We start from the raw sequence: 21,174 nt of genomic DNA on the forward strand, positions 1-21,174 counted from the left end.
TTCAAGTTGTTGCACTTTTATATTAGGTGGATATTTGTGTGTGTTTCCTAGTGGGACCAGCAGTGCATTTTTCAAACGTGAGCAATTGCAAAGCACATACAGTATCAAAGGCACTATTTGGTTTCATCAGAATCCTGCTCTACTGGTTTTGCTATCATCTGTGGAGAAATGTAACATAGGATGACTTATGATATGGCTTTGCATCAATAACTTCTTTGTACCTTGGTCCAACCACACATTTGCCTGGAGTAAAGCTGCCAATTTGAATTCTGTAAAACAATGTCCAGTTTTGTTATCGAAACAGTGCAGAGGAGCAGTGCCATCCTGCTGCTGGTGTTACTGTTCACCAAAAGGATTTTTAGAAGGAGGAAAATGGGCCCATTTCAGAGTTAATTATCTATTTTTAGAGTGTCTGGTGCTCCTTGAAAGCACTAGCCTGACAGAATAGGTTTTGCCCAATTAATAGGTACCTGCTCAGAATATCAGACTTCTCTGCTCTGTTGTTCCTGTAGGGTACACAGTATACATCCTTGGGGATGTGTGACTGGAAAATGTTCCATGTTCTCTGTTTGATGTAATTAATTTCCTTCCACTGCAAGAAATGTTTTCTTTCTGTAGGGCTTGGAATTATAGAGTAGGAGGGAATAAATGGAAACACCTGAAATGAATAACAGGTGAGAATGGGGTGCAGCCTGGGACACTGGACAGAGGATGGAACTCAAAGACTGTTTTAAAGGTACACAGTACTTTGTTGTTTGCATTCCAGAAGATAGAAAACAAAAAACCATTTGCCAGTAACAGAAGCTCGAATTATGCAGACTGGAACAGAACTGATATACAGATTCAGTGAGTAGGAAACGTTGGTAACCACAGTAACAGTAGGCGGCTTCAGCCTTTTGAGTTATTCATCCTTGCAACAGGAATTTAACAGAGCAGTGGTGGAAATTCTGCTTGTCCCTTGGAACAGTCAAAACAGTCCCCAAGGATGACAATGTGGAAGAGAAAACTGAGTTTGAATTTTAATAGGAAACCAAATTTTAATAGAGAACCCTAAGTTTCCACAGAGATTAATGTCTTGCGTGGACCTCTGCAAATGGCTTTCTAAGAAGAGCTAAGACAGGAATCACTTTCCTTTCATTTTGCAGTTTGTTAGCTTAGCTCTGTGAAATGCAGATTTTCATGATACTGTACTGGAAGCTGTGCTATTTATGTGCTTCCTTTTAAACAATGTTTGGATGTCATGGTAATTCACATTTTGAAGTTAGACTTAAAATCTGCACTTGTTGTTGTGTAAGGAATTGTGTTCTGAGGCATGGAGTAGAGGCATAGCCTGTCACACCCAAGAGGCTGTCAGTGGCAAAATCCACAATGTATCCTCTTGTCTTTCCCCTGTCCTTTGCTCAGAATTCCTCTGGGCAGCATCAGGGTGGTGGAGGAAGAGAAAAATTATTAAAAACTATTTTTAGTTCTATTAGCTTTGTTTTTGATGAAACTAATAAAACCAATATAGCTTTTTGTTACACACAAAAGAAAGATCAGTTACCTCAAAAATATTGAAATTTTAAATTATAATTTAAAAGTTTGTTTTATTTTTAAAAAGAGATGGCCATATTATTTCCTGTAGAACATAAAATTGCAGTGTACCAATTTTGTATCTAATAATGAAAAGAAGGAATCAGATTTTTAGATGGGTATTGTGGAGATGGAGTGTCTTTCATCAGGTATGTGTGCAGTAAGGTTAAGAGAATATCTGTAGCCATATGTGTGGGCATGAGCATGGTAGCTGGACAGACTTCCCCAACCTGAATTTCTCCCTAAGGCTGCAGTGCTCCATAAGTCTGTGGGAGATGCAGGTGGGAGAGGAATTTCAGCATAACCTCAGGCAAATTCCTACCTAAATGGACACATTTCTGCATAAAGGTGTGCAAGTAGGAGCCCTCTATGCACTGGACTTCAGTCCTGGAACTTAATTAGACTACAATAATATCTTGAATGTCAATGTTGCCCATGAGGATGCCTACTAATTAATACTGAGCCAAGCACAATTTTGTAATAAAATAAGGATTTGTTAAGTTTTGTTTAAACCCCCTTGTTCTCAGAAGTTTTCTTTTTATGGTCACAAAGATATTGATGCATGAAAAAGTAATTTCTGGCTAATGATCCAAAATGCATTCCCAGGCACATCTGGGAAACACTAAAATGGCTGGGAAATGACCTGGTCACCTCTGGAGTGGGATGGCACTGGTGCTCCTGGCCTTCTCCTGTACTGCACAGTCCAAGTAAGCCCTCAAAAATATAAACTTTTAAAATACTAACAAGTAAGTAATGAAAATCCTCTTTAGACAATTAAAATGTTACGCTGATGGCGGTGGCCAGCCAGTGCTAGAAAAGATTGCTGGTGAGTTTTATTTTAAAATAAGAAATCTAATAACTGGAATGTCTTGCTAGGATGAGAAAAACACTTCTTTGCCTTAATGTTGTGTTGTACATATTTTTCCATTTTAACGATAAGGGTAGCCAAAACACATGAAAAAACATCTATAATTAGCTCCAGCTTTACGAGTGTAAATCCATATGCTAGTTAGCCTTTAGAAAATAGCCATTTGTGTTAAATTCATCAAGAATTTCTCATTAAAAACTGAGCACACATGAATTAGTTTGACAGGGAAGAACTGCTGGAGCATTTGCTTGGATTTGGCTCTGTGTGTTCCCAGCCTTTGTCTTCACAGCAAGTGTTGCTGCCAGCTATTTCACCCAGCCTAGCCACAGCCTTGGAGTGATTTGATTAACAGATGATGAATTATGAGAACTCGAACTGTGGCTTGTGGTTGAAGTCCCAGTGCACTAGTGCTTTGATTCTCAGTTGAGTTTGAATATTATGCCACAGACCCCATTAGGTTGGCTTGTTTGGACTTGAAGCATATCTTGAAATTAGGTCTGAGGTGTCTGTAATTGGATGGGAGTTCATTTATAGAAAATATCCAGGTGTATGGCTTTTGCCATACTGCAGTGAAAGAAGGCTGAATAAAGAGGTGAGTAAGCAGCTCATCAGAAATATTCACCAAGTTGACGACAGATTCAGCTTGTGAGGCTAAAGAGTTTTCTTTGTGGGGTCTAAATAACCCTGAAACAAGATTTTGCTTTACTTTTTTTTGTTTACACTGGGGAGAAGTCTCCCCAAAAACCTACAAGTGCTTTTTCATCTCAAAGCACAGACACTGAAAGGAGAGGTGAGGGTGATAAAGGAGAATGCTAAAATATGAATAGAAGTTATAATTATAGCAGCCATTATTCTGTTAAAGCAGAGCTCTCTGTATTACAGTGAATTTCTAAGCTCTCTTCAGGAGCTGCAATGCTGAAATTAATTTATTGTTAGCTTTGTTTTGAAATGCTTTAAATCATGAGTTTAATTATTTGATTAACTGAATTGTCTTTATGTTAATCATCCAAAATTTGGGTAGTGAACTGCCTAATATATTTGTCCATTTGTCTTCATGAGAAATTCAGTTCTGCATTTTTTTAGGTAAATGTGCAGGGCTTAAAACAAAAGTTATAACATGGAACAAACACTTATCATTTACTCTATTCCATGCATCTTTCACCTGGTTTAATTTCCTTAGTATTGGCTAGTATACATTATTCTGCACTCTTCCCTCTAAAATTTAAATACATTGAGTGAGAGCTTGTTATTGCACTCCGGTTCATTATCACCCAGGCTCAGATTGATCAAGTCACAAGAGATGGTCAGGATAGGCTAGAAAAGAAGATATTCACAAGAAAAGAAATTATAGTATTTCCATAAATGCCTTAAAAATGCTCATTGGAACACAAAGAAATAAATTACGTTACAAAGAATATTTTGCTCCCCAACCTGTGGATATTGCATTAAGCTCCTGCTTTGTTTCCAAGTCTATTTATAGTTCTTAGATGATGTGAAATCCTTATGAAATTGTTTAGTACCCATGGTTACGAAATGCATTTCATAAACTAACACAATCCTAATGCTGTAATACATCAGCAATTTTTTACTCTTCTCCTAGCAGTAGGTTTCTGGTACAAATCCTCAGAGGTATAGATAATAAAATCCAAAAATATTTCCTGCATTTGCAGTAAGCTGTATTTAACATTACCGTTTCTGCATGGCTTTACTGTCAGCATGGGATTGTGGCACTCTGAAAACATAAATAGTCTCAGCCTGCCTTGTATTCCAACAAAATTTGTCAGTCTTTAGGACATATCATTTCTATAGAGATGACAGCTGAAAAGCCTTCATGCCTAAATCTGAACAGCACCTATGCCCCATAAAAATCCCTTTTTATTGTCCTTGTCTGTTGCAGATGTAAACAGACAGCAGCGAGTGTTGCAGCTGTAATAATTGTAGTGTTAGAGGTCCTGTGATATTTTCTTATTGTGTTAGGGTTCACACTTTTTTAATGTTTTGTTCTTTTTGTCTGATGATTCAGGAAACGTGTGAAATTGAGGCAGGGATGCTGTGACTTATAGATTCTCTGTTATATAAATGTAGGACTATTCACCAAAGACTTTTACAGCTATGAATGATACCCTGTGAAGGGAAGAAAACTGGCAAAATTGACATAATACAGTGAAACTAAACCTAGTATTTCTCACTCCTCTTATTTTTTCTTCTCCATTTTAATGCATTAAGCTTCTCTTTGTTTTTAGTTTTGCCTCCTCTTTTGACACCTCTGATATGTATTTCACACACAAGAATTGTGTGACACCAATGAGCTATACCAGAAAAAAATAATATTTACAAACTGCCTTAGTTTTACCTACTCCTTTTCTATTTTCCTCTAACGATCCCATCATAGCCATATATATATACACACATATATAGCTAAATCAGGTAGCAAAAGCCAACATGACATCCATATGTGCCAGTAATTAGCAGGTACAGGCTGATTGCCATCAGAAGGGGTAATGTTTCGGCACTAATGGGCCATTACAATGATTGGGCATTATTGTCTCAGCACTTCTTTTGTGCAGTAATGTCATCCTGGGCATTTTCTGCTTTTCGTGCTGACAACAGCTTGAAATAGAATCACGGCTAAACCAGGTAATCCACCTGATCTAAATCTGCTCACCAAGGAAAAACAGTTGGGAAAAGGAAGTATTTTGAGTAGTGTTAGTATTTCAGAAGTATGTTTAAATCATTAAAGGCTTGTATAGTTTTTCACTACACTCATGCTACTTGTTTGTTAAATAAAAGCTTACAGGAATCCAATCATTTCACAGGAGAGTTACAAAACTGTGATGCATCCATTCCTGTGAACTGTTTATTATATTGCTGCATTTCATCTCCCCCTTCAGAGATGTGTGTTAGCTGATCAACGCAACGATTGGAAACATATGTGAAATGCCGATTGCTCAAAATAGATTTTGGAAGGCAGGTGGGGGGGAAGTAAATAGTTCTCATGGAGCTTTATTTGCAGAACTTAGATTCTAGTTGCATTTTCTCATTCTCTCATAAGAGTGCACAGGGATTGGTAGGAGCAGTGGTTTTATTTTTCAGTGGATAAAATAATTGTGCTCACTTCTGTCACCATTTAGTGCTGCCGGAAGGACTGGGAGGCTGAAGTAAGCAAAGGGAGGATCAGTGCTGCTTCTGGCCCTGGCCTGGATCTTTTCACATCCCACCAGGTGCTGAGCCTCACCTGAGCAGCAGCAGCAGCTCCTCCTCCACCTTGCAGCCTGGGGCTTGGGCCCAGGAGAGTTATTTTGCAAGGGTTTGTGCAGAGTGGCTTCCCATCAGAGATGACTGAACAAAAACCAGCTCTGTGGGTTGCTTTGCAAGGGAGAGACTATTTGTTCATGTCCTGCAAAACACATTATACCTGGGATAAAGAGAATTTTCCCTACACTTTTTAGCCTGCCTCTGAAGCTTAACAACCTTAGCATAGCTGGAGTGTGGAAAGTCTGTCTGTGGGAGGAAGATATCTGATATCTTGAGGTACAGGATGCCAACAGCTGTGAGCCTCCCTCTTCATTTTATACCTGCCTTGGGAACGGCTGTGCAAGAGCAGAGCTGGCAGTGTGAAATGACTAAGCAGAAAGCAGGCAGCTGCTCAGAAAGTGAACGTGGGGATGTCCAAATTACTGTGTGGTTGCACTGCATTCCTTACCCAGCCACAGAGGAGCTCTGATGTGAGGAACCTGAAGCCTTGTTTGAGGAATGGGCACCCACTAAGCCTGGCAAAGGACCTGTGGCCAGGGTGTGGTGGGCTGCTGGAGGCAGGAAAGGCTGGCTCCATCCCCTGCTTCCCCAGCTGCAATTGCTCTTTGCTACCTCCTTGTTAAGGCCTTTTTCCTCATGAAATCCAAGTTACACAAAACTGGAATGTGTTTGCACAATGCTTAGGATCTGGAAATCCAGGGCTGCACTAAGGTGACAGTGTTTGTGATCTGATCCTCAGAACGCTGCAGACAATCTGATCTCAGCATCTGTTGTGAGATAATTGGTGTGTCTTGGCTGTATGTCTGGTGTTAGGCTGAGCAGAAAGATGAACACACTGTGCAGATTAAGGTTAAGCCAAGAACAACATTGCCGTGAATGGTGCTGGAAGTGAGTTTGTCCACAGCATGATCTTGCAAATATGATGTCTTCCCATGAATCATTTGCTCTCTTTCTTCCAGATACTCTAAAATTCCACATAGTTTTGTTTCTTTTGAGATTTATGAGGAAAAATATCTATCACTCTGATTACAGTCTCTGGACACTATTCACCGTCACCGTCATCTGAGCCATGTGAGATCACCCCCAGTGTGCACTGCCATGGCCAGACTCTCTCAACAAACATCATTGAATCTGTTTGCCACAAATGTGCCACTACATCAAGTGTGAATAAACCTACAATCACAAAGCAGTAGAAGAAACAGCAGGAAAAAGAGATACTCTAGAAAACAGATAATTCATTGCAAGGGAAGTGAATGATGCCCACTTGGAATATGAGATATTTGATTTATATTGATTTATAGTTTAAAATCCATGTGGTTTCAGCGTTTCTTGCAACTGAAAAACTAGTAATTGATACTAAAGATCCATCTGTGGACTCTCACACTGTAATAACAGCAGGAGTGTCCATGTGCAAAAGTGATCACAGGAAACATTTCTTTAATTGAAAGAGTTTTTTAATGTCACTTCCTCTTTTGTGAGGTGTGGCTGTCCATGCCCAGAAACTCCTGAAGGCCAGTACACTTTCAGGTAATTTACCAGAATTTTGAAGCCAAACATATTGGAGTCACAGTTGACTTCCTTTTGCCTTGGCACAAACGCTGAGATAACTGTGATTGGAACTGAACATTTTAGCTTCAGATCTCCCTGTTCTATGAAAGGATAAACACCTGCCTTACTGTGATCCTAGCAATTCTTAAAATCATTCTAGGGACACTTGTGTGAGATGTAATTTCTACTGTGGCAACTGAGGTTTCATGAATTACTTGCCAACTTCTCTGAAGCTCTTGAATCTCTTTTTTATTTTCTGTAGTGGTTATTCTCCCTCCCTCTTTCTCGCCTCTATCTTTTTTCTTTTTTCTTTTTTTTCCCTGCCAAAGGGAAGTTCATTTTAAAGTCACATTCTCTAAGCCATGTATTGGGGAGGATGAATCCTAAAATACTAACTAGTTTAAATTCACTCTACATTTTTACAGGGCTCACTGCAAAGCCTATGTATAACAAAGGAGACTTTGCATCAACTCTAACAGAATTCAGTTTGAGAAAACATAATGTACTTTCCAGTAAAATGCTGTATCTCCATCCTCTTTTTTCCCTCACTCTTCTGTATCTCAATTTATTTTTTAAATCTTTTTGTAAATCTGTATGCTCTTTGCTTTTCTTTTCTCTCTATTTTATTTTCTATTAAGTAGGATTTGATCGCAATAGAGCTGGAGTTCAAGCTGATATTTTAGGAGCAGAATATGACTGAATTTCTCATTAACTACAGTAAGTATATTCATCTCTTATTAAATATTCCCATATTCAAAATGAAAATTTTAGTTTCACTCTGGAAGATGCTGTTGACATTTATGTAAATTCATTGTTTAATAAGAAAAAAAAGACCTAGAAACTTGCTTTTTTCATACTTGACAGTATGAACAGCAGTTTCACACTGTAAATCATACTGCATAATACTACAACTTCACACTATAAATCTGTAAACCATAAATTATAAATAGAGCCTATAGCTACATGTCTGTGTGCTGTGATCACATGTTTCTAAGTTTTTCCTGTAGTAGTTTAAGTCTTCTTTTAGTGTTTCTCCCACTGGCACTGCAGGTTGGCGATGATTTGGTAGAAAGCTCTCTGGTGTGAGGCAGTGAGGTGCCACAGCTCAGCGGCCAAAAGCAGAGCTGTACGAGTGGGCAGAGCTCACAGAAGGTGTAACAATGCTCTGTGGATGGTGATCCTGGCCTGGCCCACTCCCTTGCCAGGCTGACTGATTCCATGTCTGCCTTTTGCAGGATTTTCAGCTAAAGGATTGTGCAGGCCATTCCACTGCAAGGGTCAAGTGCTGATCACATCAATGAAGTCGTGCAACCTCTTCGTGTGGCAGAGCGTGATCTTCAATACCATCAGCAAACAGTGTGAGCTGCTCCCAGAGGAGAAGGAATTTGCTTTCCAGCCATGAAAATGCAAGGTTGGTAGTAGAACAGGAGAGATATGGAAAAGTACCAACCATGCAGATGCATTGCAATAAAATCTGAGCAAATAGACAGGGTTTTATTTCAATTCTGATGGCAATGTTCATTTCTCTTCATCTGGCAGAATACACTCAGGACACATCTTTTGATATCTCTTACTAATTTTCAACCACTTTTCAATAAGATTAGATTGGCTTATCATTGATACAAAAAAATCAAGCTCACTGTCCCAGTGAATATAGTGAAGATGCCAAAACTTCTATGAACTAGAATTCATACTGGGGGAGTTTTGCGAATTAATGGTAATGGATTATGAGTAAGAGCAATTAACAGTAGGATATTTTCCTATATCAGGTTATGATTATATGAAATCACTAGGTGAAATTAAGCTTATGTTGAAATAAGCAGGAGGTTTTCTTTTGGCTTTAATGGCAGTGCATTTCACCCATTACATTCCACAGCTTTTGAATCAAAAGGGGAGACAGAGAAGACAAAGTTGTTCTTATTTTTTTTTTTATTAAAACTGTCCCTCAGAAATCATTGACCAGCAGGTATCTCCTGGAAGGATAGTAGATGCAGGTGCACTGCAGGTTTGTGCATCTGTCTTTAGCGCTCTCTGGGAATAGTGGTTTCATTTTGCTTTTCTCTGAGTTCATTTCTTTTTCTGTAAATGTCCTCTTTTCTTTTTGAAGCTTGTTGCTGTAAGAAGGCTTCCCTTTAATTACAGTGAGCTATGATAGTTTCTAATAAGTATGAAAGGCAGCAACATCCCAGACACAGAAGCTGCCTGCAAAATCCTGGCAAGTGTCAAACAGGTCCCTCTTTAAGTCTTCAGGAGATTATATGCTGTTGTAGAAGCCCACTGTGCAATTACTTCACTTTCATTGTCACAGATGGCTACTGAAATCATTCTATCTGATAGTGTTTGATGAAGCATTTTACATTTTGAATCACAGTGGACTAATACAATTCAGGATGAATCGTGAATATTTTAACTGGATTAAATGTCTGAGAATTTTTTGTCTCAAAGCTTTTCTGCTTTAAGGAAATCTCAGGCACTTTAAAGCTGTAGAATTGGAAATGCTATTTGCTGCTGAAGATGTTATAGAAGAATGAAAAAAAAATCCCACCGTTCCTTGGTGGCTCTGTCTGTTCCTTTCTTATCATAAAGTATGTATTAGCTCTTTCAGGCAGTTGAGCAGTCCCATTGTCCTGGGCACAGAAAAGCTTAAAATCACTGGCAATCACTTTGCCATTGTGTTGGGAGATTAAAGGACAGGACCTGACAAATGAGGCAGACCTTGAATCAGAAGAAGAGGTAGCATCAGATCATGCAGCTAAACAGTATGTCTAGCACAGATTAGCTCTGAATGAATTCTTGGCCAGTCATTCCTCTGGCAACCTATTTGCCAAAGAAAGGTCTTGATTTATCTTTCAGATAGTATTGATTTTTATTTCTAATTCTGAATATTATTTTGTGTTCAGTTTTAATTGAGATTTTTGATGGTCTTGTAAGCTTCCAGGAATGCTCAAAGAACATACACTGCATTAGAAAATTATCTAGATGCTTATTTCTGTGGTTGTTCTCTTTACTCCCATCCTGCCATGTGAATAACCTCATCCTGGCAGCACATATTTGTATCAATATCAGTTTTCTAATGTAAAAAGCAGTGTACAAGGATTTATGGGAAGGTCTTGGGATGACTCAACTATTGGCTGCTGTCTCTGCAGCAGAAGGCTGTGGTTTCCATGTCCACCTCATGTACTAGGCTCATACCCCGTGCTTGGCACTGTCTTTTGGTGACAGGGGGTGTTTCACTGAGGAAGATGTCATCCTGAACATGACATGATGAACTCAGAGCTATTGTTTCTCCATCTGGAAATGAAAACCCCAAGGAATACTTCAGACAGTGCAGGAGCTTAGCTTAGGGCATGGCCAGACGTTCCCAAAGTCATTGCTGTGGCAATGTGTGTGTGAGATGTTCAGTACATGACAACCCTGTTTCTGCCTGAAGAGTTTTTGCAGCATCACTGCCTATATTGTTTTCATCAGTGCACAGCATCTGTTGTGCCATTTGTAAAACACACAGATTTCTATCAGCAGAGCAGACATTTTTCTTCTGTGCAAGTGGCAGGAGCTGTAGCAAGTCAGCTTTGCTGCTCTCTTCTTCCCACCTCTGGAGAGGTGTAGCCTTCCTGTTGCTGCAGGGAGAAAGTTGTAGAAGTCAGTGTGTGGCACCACTGGAGCATTTAAAAGTGTCTGCCAAGGGAAATACTGCAGCTGATTTCATATTTTTCAGTGATATGGAGACAGAAATTCTTTAATTATGGTGCATGATGGAGGCTGTCACAAGGGGCCAATATTGACATTTTATAATTGTCTTTAGTAAAGGAGCTTGATGTGCCTGGGGAAAGTCAAAGATTTTTGGCTCATTATGATATTCTGCTTTCAATCTGAATTGAAAAAAAAACCCAAAAAACAAAAACCTTTCTGTTATCTGTGTCTGACTATCGAACTCCCTGTTACCCCAGCTTTTCTGCACTTCTCTGTAATCTTGTTACAGATTTCTGCTTGTTTCCTTCCTCTCCTCATCAGAGAAAGAAAGAAGGAACAAAGAAAAGAAAGGAAAGAAAGCAATCTTTCAAGTATTTTCTCCTTTTTCCTTTGGTTTGAAAAGCATGGAAAATGCTTGTAAGAGAACAGTGATAATAGCCAAGGACCAGACTTCAGCCCTGTGTTTTCATGCTTTTCCAGGGAACATGGTGGTGCTTATGAACTGATCTAGTCACAGCCCATTAACAAGCTTGCTCTCATACAGAGAGGTGATAGCAGATTCCAGATAGGTTTGGAGTTGGATACACACAGAGAAAATGCTTCTGTTTGTTCTGTTGTCTGTGGGCTGTATGCCACACTGTGAAGCACCAGCCTTGCTGCCATCAGTGGTGAACTTGCCTCCCTTCACCACAAATCTAATCTTAAAGAGCAGTAAAAAATGCACTCTGAAGGTATATTATGATGTCCTATCATCCCTAGGCAGGGGACACCAGGATCATAGCAAGGATACCGTCATGTTCTAAAGCCCTGATATTCACAATCTCTCTGTGGTCACCTTGGAGAGATTGAATCTTCCTCTGTATCTGAGCTCAGAAATAGCTCTTGATGGAATTTGGTGGAAAAACAGGTCTGAAAAGTATTTACAAGTGAGAATAAATATATTGCTTGGTACCATGACAAATTTCTTGCATCTTTACAGCTGGTATGAATGTGCAAATAAATTGGTTTTGTACCTGCAATTCTTGTGACACAAAACTAAGTCGATAACCCAAAATTAAATTTATCTTCCAGTCTACAGAAATAAGAGAGCATGCAAGAGAGTCTGATATGTGAGCAAAGTTGCCTATAAAATAGACTCCTCTCAGGGAATTTAAGTAGTTTTCTTCTTTAAGAAAAATATGGCAGTTAGATGCTCTGCCAAACTTTTAGTGGCTTAAAACTCCAAGATCTCTACAGAAATCTGGAAAGGAGCCACTTTGGAACATGATTTTTATCAACAGGGATTAGAAGGAATGATCAAAACAAATTTGAAGTTTTAATAAACAAACAAGTTTCCATCTTCATTGCTTAGATTCCTGTTTCCCTCTTATACAGGTAGTACTAAATTGCAGGTAGCAGGTGGGATTCTTGGTCTTCATTAGATTTTAATATCACTTCATATATATTTAAAATTTTTAACAGGTCTCATGAATTCAAATGAGATGTCACAGTCCACAGATAAAACTGCAATAACAGTTATACAGATTTTAGAAAATACCCAACCCCAGGTGTTGACTCATGAATATTTATACACATCAGTCATCAAAGAAGCAAAATACAATTTGGACCTGATCCCATTCCCAATGAAATGGATAAAAACCACCCCATACTAGAAATGATCCTTTATAAGACATCTGACAAAAAAACAGTAACAGTTTTTCCCCTTCTCCATGAGGATGCTCAAAAATGGGGTGAGGTAGAGAGATCAGAAAATGAAAATATGTTTTTGCTTTTTTATTTCTTGAGATGGTACTTATTTTTCCTCAATTTTGAATATATTCTTATCTAAATGCATGCAAGCAAAGCTATTTTTTACATATAATTTTTGTAATTGTGTCAGTATGTTTGAACTTAAGCATATATTCTTTGCATGATAGATTTCATGAATAAAAGCAATCTTTATGACACCTGTGAAAGGAAATGCATACATAAAAACAATTTAAAGTCAGTAAAGATTTTATTTTAGTTTTATGTAGCTGGAATACAGCCAAATGGATTTTTCTCACTTAAAAAAACTCATTCACTCAAACTGGGAAATTCCTATTCCAAAAAATTATATTTGGAGTGTTGTAGGGAAGGGGGGGGGGAAGTCTGTAACTGAACTGAGGTAAATACAAATACCTGGTAAAGCATGAACTCTAGGTTAGATTCTGACTCTATTTTCACATTTGTACATACTAGGATATTTCCACCAAGAAAGTTACATTGTTAAAGATTTCTTTCATGGCACTGAGACCAGGATCATGCACATGAATGCCTGACCAAGCAGAGGTGACAGTTTGACAGATCAGGAAAATAGGACCAAGCCCAAGCTTTATTAGAACTTATGTTTTCCCTCTTTCCTGAATTCTGCATTTTCCTCCTGAAAACAAAACTCCACAGATGAGGGAGACAGTCAAAAGGGAAGAGAAAATGCTTGGGGCAATAAAAATAATATGCATAAAACTTTAGGAGACATGATCAATTGTTTAGACAGACCCAAATCTGTTCTTTTTTTCCTAGTGACAATGGAAGGCAGAGGAAGTCATGTGCTCTGTTCCTTTTCCCACTGTCCTGCATTGGCAGGTGAGTTTTTACCTAATGGTAATCAGTCTGGGAAATCTTCTCTGTGCTCCAAGTGAGAGAATTGTACTGAATTGCAGGGTACTGTATACAAGTGCAGTAGCCAGCAATGAAAAAAATAGTAGCTTCTCATCTATTTATTTCATCATGACAGTTCTCTGGCAGTGGAGGACAAAAAAAGTTGATTTCATGAGGTGAGGGAACCAGAGCTACGCAGTAAGAACTTTATATGAGTTCAGTAGCCTTTAGCTTTCTAATTTGGGTCAACTTCCAAAACTGGCTACAGTTCCAGGAGCAATATTACTTGAATTATAGGAAACCTTTTTTGCAAATTTGGCTGAAGTGATACCTCAGGTCACAGTGGCTTGTCTTGAACATTTATTATATGAGAGTTTTTTAATAGCCTTTATGTATTTGTTATTAAGACTTTGAATCCCAGAAGATTTACAGAAAACACTTAAGAATGTTATTCCATTAATGCTCCATTTAAAATATTTCACAGTTAATTAGGTAACAGAAACAGTATCTGACTTTGGTGTTTAAATTTTAAGCTGGGTATAGTCATAGTGAAAAACTAATAATTTGATGGAAAAAGAATTATCTTGGGAATTATTTGTAATATGCAATAAGGCCAAAAAAATTGTTAAAGTTCTGGTTTAAAGGAAATACAAGAGGACATAAATAAAAAATCTTTCATATGCAGGATTGAATGAGAACATTAAGTAGGCTGCCCATCTGGCTACCTTGTAGGCAATTTTGCATTTTCTTTCGTTTATTTTCATTAGATGTATTTTTGTACAGAATGCAGTTATTTTGCTGAGCATAGTGCTATGTGGGTAGGTAGAAATGTCCAGGTGACACACGACAATATCATTACTTTATTCAGTGCAACTGTGTAAGGAAGGACAACCAGTTTTCCTCATGTGGTGTCCAGACTGATAATCAGCTGCAGGCAACTTGGCATTGATTCCACACTTGAGAAGGAATTGCTATCAGTGGGAATAAGTGGCAGAGAGGAGTAGAGGAGTTAGATGGCTGCTTGCAACCTAAGACCATGACAGAGCCTCATCCATCTTCGGATATCGAGGTAAAAACAGGCAGCGACAAACACCGTGGGGTGTCTTTACATCACCAGGGAATGTACTTTGTATCTGCTTAGTCACTGTAGCTGCTAACAGAAGTCTGCAATATCTGGGGAAGCAGCTTAGTGCATATTAATTTCTTGGAATTGCCCAAATTAAATCAGAAAGTACAGTCAGCTTTCTATGGACTCAAACAATTAAGGCAAATTTAAATAGATTAAACACATCTGTCTGTACTTAAGCAGAAAAGGGATTAGGATTTAAATGTAACAACATAACCCTTGTTCAGCTGCATGTCAGGCACAGTTTGGAGCTCTGTGCTGCATGATGATTAAAATTCATACAGAAGTATTGCTAAGAGAGGAAAGACATTTTAATTCATATCTTCTAATTAATTACCAACTAAATATAATATAAAGACAGCATAAGAGAAGGAAAGGGTGTGAGTCATCTGATACCCTCGCACTTTGTTGCCATAAGGAACATCATCTTTAGTTACAGTTTCATGACTCTGCACTGCTTGAGTTGAAAATTCACAGTGCACAAGAGAATAGGCTTGTGTGGAACCTAGTGAAATTTGGTTCCCAAAACGAAATGGGGATGACAGAATGTGTGTTACGTTCAGATTAGAGATTCAGATGTAAAATAGTCCTTCAGAGAGACCATAATGTTCTGTGTGAAAATCTATTTGAAGTGTACCAGCAGTACATTTCATCAGCAGTGGTGCTGGAGACTGCTATGTGCTGAGCCACAGAGCAGAGATGTGCTAATGACGACAAGCTTTGCACTGTCCCCATCATTGCGCTTGAACTCTGACATGTAACTCTCACAAGTGCCTCTGGAATAAATTTCTTTATTCCACAGCAGCGTAACTGTGTTTGAGGGAACATCGGTGAGGGCAGGATGGCAGTGTGGGTGTTTCATGAGTTTAGTCTGTATTGTTGAGGTTAGAAAGCACTGCATGATTTAGAGCTGAGCAATCAAAGTATTAGCAAGCTGAGGGAGAAATCCCAGTTTTTTCTGACTCCGTTGCTGAAGCCGGCAGCACCGAAGCTGCCAACAGGGATGATATTGTGTATAACATATATATAACCACCCATGGCAGGGAAGCAGGTCGCACACAGACAATTGATCCTTTGTCAGCCCTGTTGCTCCCGGCCCAGACTGCAGAGAACCGCTGGTTTCTCCCACTGTTCAGCACAGCAGCACTTCCAGCCGGGAATGGCAGCGGCACGGCCCAGGCTGCCCAAACAGCAGCCTGCAGGAAGGAGCAGGGCGCAGTGTGCCGCTCGGGGCGGTGACTGCTGTGGCCGAGCGATGGATGGATGGATGGATGGATGGATGGATGGATGGATGGATGGCAGGCAGGCAGGCAGAGCAGGGTGCGGAACCGCGGGGCTGCCGCTCCCCCTCGCGGCCTCTCCCCGAGCGCTCCGGCTCGGCGCACCTCCTGCTCCGCAGTGAGCGGCGCGGGCATTGCAGTGTCAGCTGCTCGCTCGCCCAGCCCGCTTTGCCCCGGTCCTGCCTGATGGCAGCAGCAGCAGGCACGAAGGAAACCAATCCGGTACTTTTCAAGGCCCGAATGCGGGAATTCGCCCTTCTCTTGCATGCGGAATGAACGCCCTGAGGAGCTTTATTGCTGCCCGGTCCCGTTCAGGGGATGCTTCAGCCTCAGCCCAGCGGATCAGCTGGGCTTCCCTCATCCTCCTCATCTTCTGCCGCTGGAGACTCGTACTGTAGGATGTCTGCTAACTGTTTGATGGCTGTGATGGCACCTATGTAAATCTGTTCTTTCAGCACCTTACCAGGCATACAGAAGTGATTTCAGACCATTATCGCGTTGGATTGTGCAAGAATGTAAAAAGTGCAGCAAATCCAAGAGCATTGTGATAAGTGTGGTAGAGAAGTTTGTTGTCAAAATCTTGTTCTGATAAAGTAGTTGTTAATTTGTACATTATTTAAATACATATTTAAATTCAAAGGGCAATTAGATACTATTGGGGAAAACAAAACAAAACAAACCAAAACCACCTCATAAACTGGCATATCAAAAATTCATGTTAATTTAGTATGCATTACTGTCTGTACCTTTGGTCCTCAGGGGAAAACTGTGAGATAATTTGATTTAAAGGGAGGAAAGTGACAGATACATAATTTTTTGTTTCATATTAATGGCCGGACATTAAAAGCATCCCAGGAGAGTATGGCATCCTGCAAAAGCTTATGGAAAGGTGTGTGGGGTGAAAACTACAGAAAAATGTGGGCAATACCCCAAGAGAGTACATATGAAGAAATAGTGGAAAACAAAGGCAAGTCAAACAAAAACACACACACACACACAAAAAATGTTTTATGTTAGATGTTTTAAATTGCTGTCAGCAACTGGTGTTTAGGATACTCTATATGTAGAAATTTTAAGTTTTCCATATTTATCTCACCATTTATCCAGTTTTGACATGAACCTTAGTCACTACTTTTAAATGACTTTTGTATCAATATAATAACTTACATTTGTTTTATGGATTTAATTTTCTCCTTCTCCTTTCACAGTGACACAGAGCTAGTACTTTAAATATCCTTGGCTCTGAAATACAAAATGTTATCTTGATATTTCTTCTGCCCATGATCATCTCTGCATACCAGTAAGAAAATACAGAAGCACCACAAAGGCAAGTTTTATAGAAAAATAGTGTGTTAGATAAGGAGGAAGCCACAAAACCACTGCCAGGCTATGAATGTCTCCCTCTAGAGCTATTCAGGAGCTCTGATGAAAGTGATGGAGGTGATTCTAGGTCAGCAGATGGTAAATTCCTTCTGAGCTACAGCTCAGACCCCCTCTCACTTTTGCCACCACTCTGGTTTTCTGTCTACACAGAACTGTAGACAGTAGAACTGTAGAGAGTTCTACAGAACACAAATGGAGGGAGAAATAGTTTCCATAGAATTTTAGGTAATTGTCTATAGAAGCAAGAAAATGAAGTGATTTTTGGATGAATGTGATACTGTACTATTACTCTGTTGTTTTTATCAGAATATTTTAATTCCTTAGTTGTCTTTTGAAACTGTACAGAGTGTTCTTGGTTAAACATCAAGGATGATTAAGAGAACAGATCAAAGCAAGCATATTTTTTCCAAAGTGAAGTCATCCACAGTCCTTTGATAGTTTGTTAGTTCATGTGTATATGCATTTCTGGGTGTCATGGCATTCAGATATTCTTCCCTTCAGTTTTATGAGTTTTCAGTTTATGAGGGTTTTTATTTAATTAATTGTTTTTATTAAATACAATGCACTATGTAATAGATGTCTTTGTTATCTAGATGGCTAGAATAAGGCTTAAAATTTAGCAGCAATACCATTTCTTTCTCTACCTATCTAAAATTCGATTCAAATGCTATTTTTGTGGTATGTAACAATCTATGATAATTGCATTATAGTAATTTAAACTACAATTGCTTTAATCTCATGTGAACTAGATGCATCTAAGGGAGACAGTTTGAGTTAGAAATTTTGGGTTTTGATATTAAAAATAATGAAAACTGTATTGTAAAATTTTGTTTCATATTACTTTTATGGCCGTGTAATGCTCTCCTGTTAGATTGGTATTATTTGAACTGTGCTTAGAATTTTATAAAATGCCACCTAATATATAATTAACACAGTTCTTTGTTTGAGTCCTCATAGTCATAGAAACTTGTGTTTAGGTTTTTATTTCATCTGATAATGAAAAAAATAAGATAGCAGATATTAGGGTAAAGATTACATTTGTGATGAGAGATAGCTAATGTTTTCAACCATTTTTTTTTTCCTGGCTCCATAATTTCGGGCAAAAGACAGGTCTAGAAACCCATGATAACCTCACAACTTTGTGGCTTTAAAAATGCTCAGGAACCAGGGAAAATTGTATGCTTTGATTTTGGAGACTACAGCTTCCAAAGAGCTGCCTCATTGCAAACCGAGACTGGGAGGAGAATGTAGAAAACAAAGAACTAGTCAAAATCTGAACATGTTATTTTTGTGTTTAAACAAACACAGAGTATTAAGAAATTATTAAGGGAATTACTATGAGAAGGGTGAGTAATGTGGCCTTTTTGGCTTCTTCTAACTTGCATGCCCCCTGTTAGGTCTTGATATAAAACATGAGAAGTTCATGAGAGGTCTCCCCTGGCAGTTCAGTCTCCAAAGTCTCCAAAGACACCAGCTGCCTTTTAGTGAGTGAATTATTTTTTCAGCCAGAAAATTCTGCATAACAATAATGTCAGGGCAGATCTGTTGGTTTGGATTTCCCTGAATGGATAAAAATTATTGTCTTCCATGATTAGTTTCCCTGCCCAGCAGGATGGTTGGTCGGTTTCAGTTTTTAACAAATGTCATTCTGATCCAATTGTGTCTCCTTACACTGGAGCAGCTGGAATGTGCTGGGATGCAGGGATACATCAGGGATGCCTGATGCAGGGACACATCAGGCACATTTTGGTTTCTCTCTGTAGCACCAAGCAGCTCGGTCAGTAGTCACTGCTGGGTAGTCACTGCTCTCCTCAGGGCGTTTGGAGGCTGCAGCAGAGCCATGAGGAGACTCAGAGCTCCAGCCAGGAACTTTCTGCTGTGCTTGGGGAGAAATGAGGATGTTGGAACCCCATATTCCATTAGTGTTAAGATGAAGCAAACAGGCAGTGTTGCTTTAAATGCCAGGCATTCTCACCTGCCTCCCCTGGCTGCCTCTCTGAATTCCCCATGGTGTTTGACCAAATTATTTGGATCCATTCGTCCTCCTACACTGATTTTTCCCCCCCAGGATTTCTGCTGTTTTATGAAGCATGTAACTATGACAATGAACTTCAGAGCACTGTGGCAGTTTACAGAAAATGAACCAAGGGTTTTTTTGTTTTGTTCTGTCTGTAGAAAATTGTGTAAATTTTTTAAATAATACCATGAGCTTCTGGGCATTAGTCACCATTTTTTAATGCCTAAGAGGGAAAATAGTGAATTTATTTGTGTACATAAAAGAAATACTAGTGTCCAAAACTAAATCCTGGATGAGGTACATAGCTAGACATATGGCCAATGAGCTACTTATTTTAGATAAGTATTGCATATATTTTATGCTAATTACCTGCACAGATATTAGTTCCATCAGAGGCTAATTAACCAATATCCTCAAATAACTTATGCTCAGCGTTCCTGATATCACTAGGTTAAATTCCTTGTCAAGAGACAGATTATGCTTTTTAACAAAGAAAAAAAATACCATTAAAAAATCCTATGTAATGCAATCACAGGTGTTGACGTGAAATACCTGCACTATGACAGACAATGGAAAAGCCTTTCTGATAAAGATATAACTGTTTTGTTTCTTTTAAAGGTAGATTATTTATTCATTATATGAAATTTAGAGAGTCCATTGGTGATTTGTTTTTTTCCTTAGTCCATCAAGTACAAGTTCAGTTGATTTTAATTGTATTATTTTTTATGCAAAATGGCAACAGATATTGTAACAAATATTCCAGCATCTCATAGTTTTGTACCAAAGCCCAAACCATTTTGAGCTATTTTTGACATTAATTTGTAATATGTTCCTCCTTCCACTGGAGGAGTCGGAGGGTTCAGGGTGGCTGAGTTTTCTCTGGGGCAACTCATTGAAACATGAAGGAAAATTATGGGATTTTAACTTAATAATCTGAGATAGTTGTGGGGTCCACTACTGTAAATCAGTTCCTGCCTTCTGATTCTATTGAAAAAAGGACTGTACTCGAGAAGGTATGTAATACATCACAGCTCCCCCACTGAGGATGATCCCAGCTGATGCATGGCATGCAATTTTAGGAAAGAGCTGATTGTAAAATGCTCTAGTAGCCTTGTAGAGATAGCTGCCACAGCTCTGCCAGTGTAAAGGCACAAAAGAATCAAGGTTCCTTCATTCATATGCCTTGTAATCTTGGTGTATAAATATAGCTGTAGCATATGTGTGTCTTTTCATTATCACCACTCATTTATGATATACCATTGCTACCTATTATTCTCTGTGTGGTTTTTATCCTCCATAAGCCTTTTATTCTCTCTGTGACTTTGCAGATGTACTCCACAATGCTTTGAAGATTAATCCTATAATTAAAGGACATAGTTTAATAATGAAATTCTGGCTTGCTTATACTGAAGGGACATGTACACTCTTCAACCATTAAATTGCATCTAAAAACATATTTCACTCAAAGAAACAAAGTACCAGCAAATATTTTCAAAAGAAGGATTTACAGCTGCTGATTCATGACATACCAGGTAAGCATGAGTATCTTACATTATGCTTTGTCTGGAATACACTTCATTTAAGGGGTAATGTTTAATTCATCTACTCTTTTTATATGGCAATAGAAACACCTCTCCTTATTATTAAACAGAAAAGGCTTCATTTTCCCAGCACATCAGGGTAAGAAACCACAATTGATTGAAGAGGCAGTGATATGTACTGAATCAAAATCTAAATATCCTACAGCACAAATTACTCCAATCCCTGTTTGATGCCTTGTCTGCCTATAGACAAGCAGGTCATAAGCTCATTCAAG

The 21,174-nt window shown here is 38.8% G+C and overlaps 1 protein-coding gene across 3 annotated transcripts in view; it reads left to right on the forward strand.

The window, feature by feature from the left end:
• The window catches only part of LOC146435489 (pulmonary surfactant-associated protein A-like), a 287,765-nt gene that overhangs the window by 226,831 nt on the left and 39,760 nt on the right, over positions 1-21,174 (forward strand). For all 3 annotated transcript variants that reach the window (XM_085064065.1, XM_085064066.1, XM_085064067.1), the window contains exon 4: positions 20,687-20,890. The gene's annotated coding sequence lies outside the window, so the exon portion shown is untranslated. The remainder of the gene's footprint in view (positions 1-20,686; positions 20,891-21,174) is intronic.

This window comes from Lichenostomus cassidix, chromosome 6 (genome assembly GCF_008360975.1).
Source record: "Lichenostomus cassidix isolate B80296 chromosome 6, HeHo_3.0, whole genome shotgun sequence".
NCBI lineage: Eukaryota > Metazoa > Chordata > Aves > Passeriformes > Meliphagidae > Lichenostomus > Lichenostomus cassidix.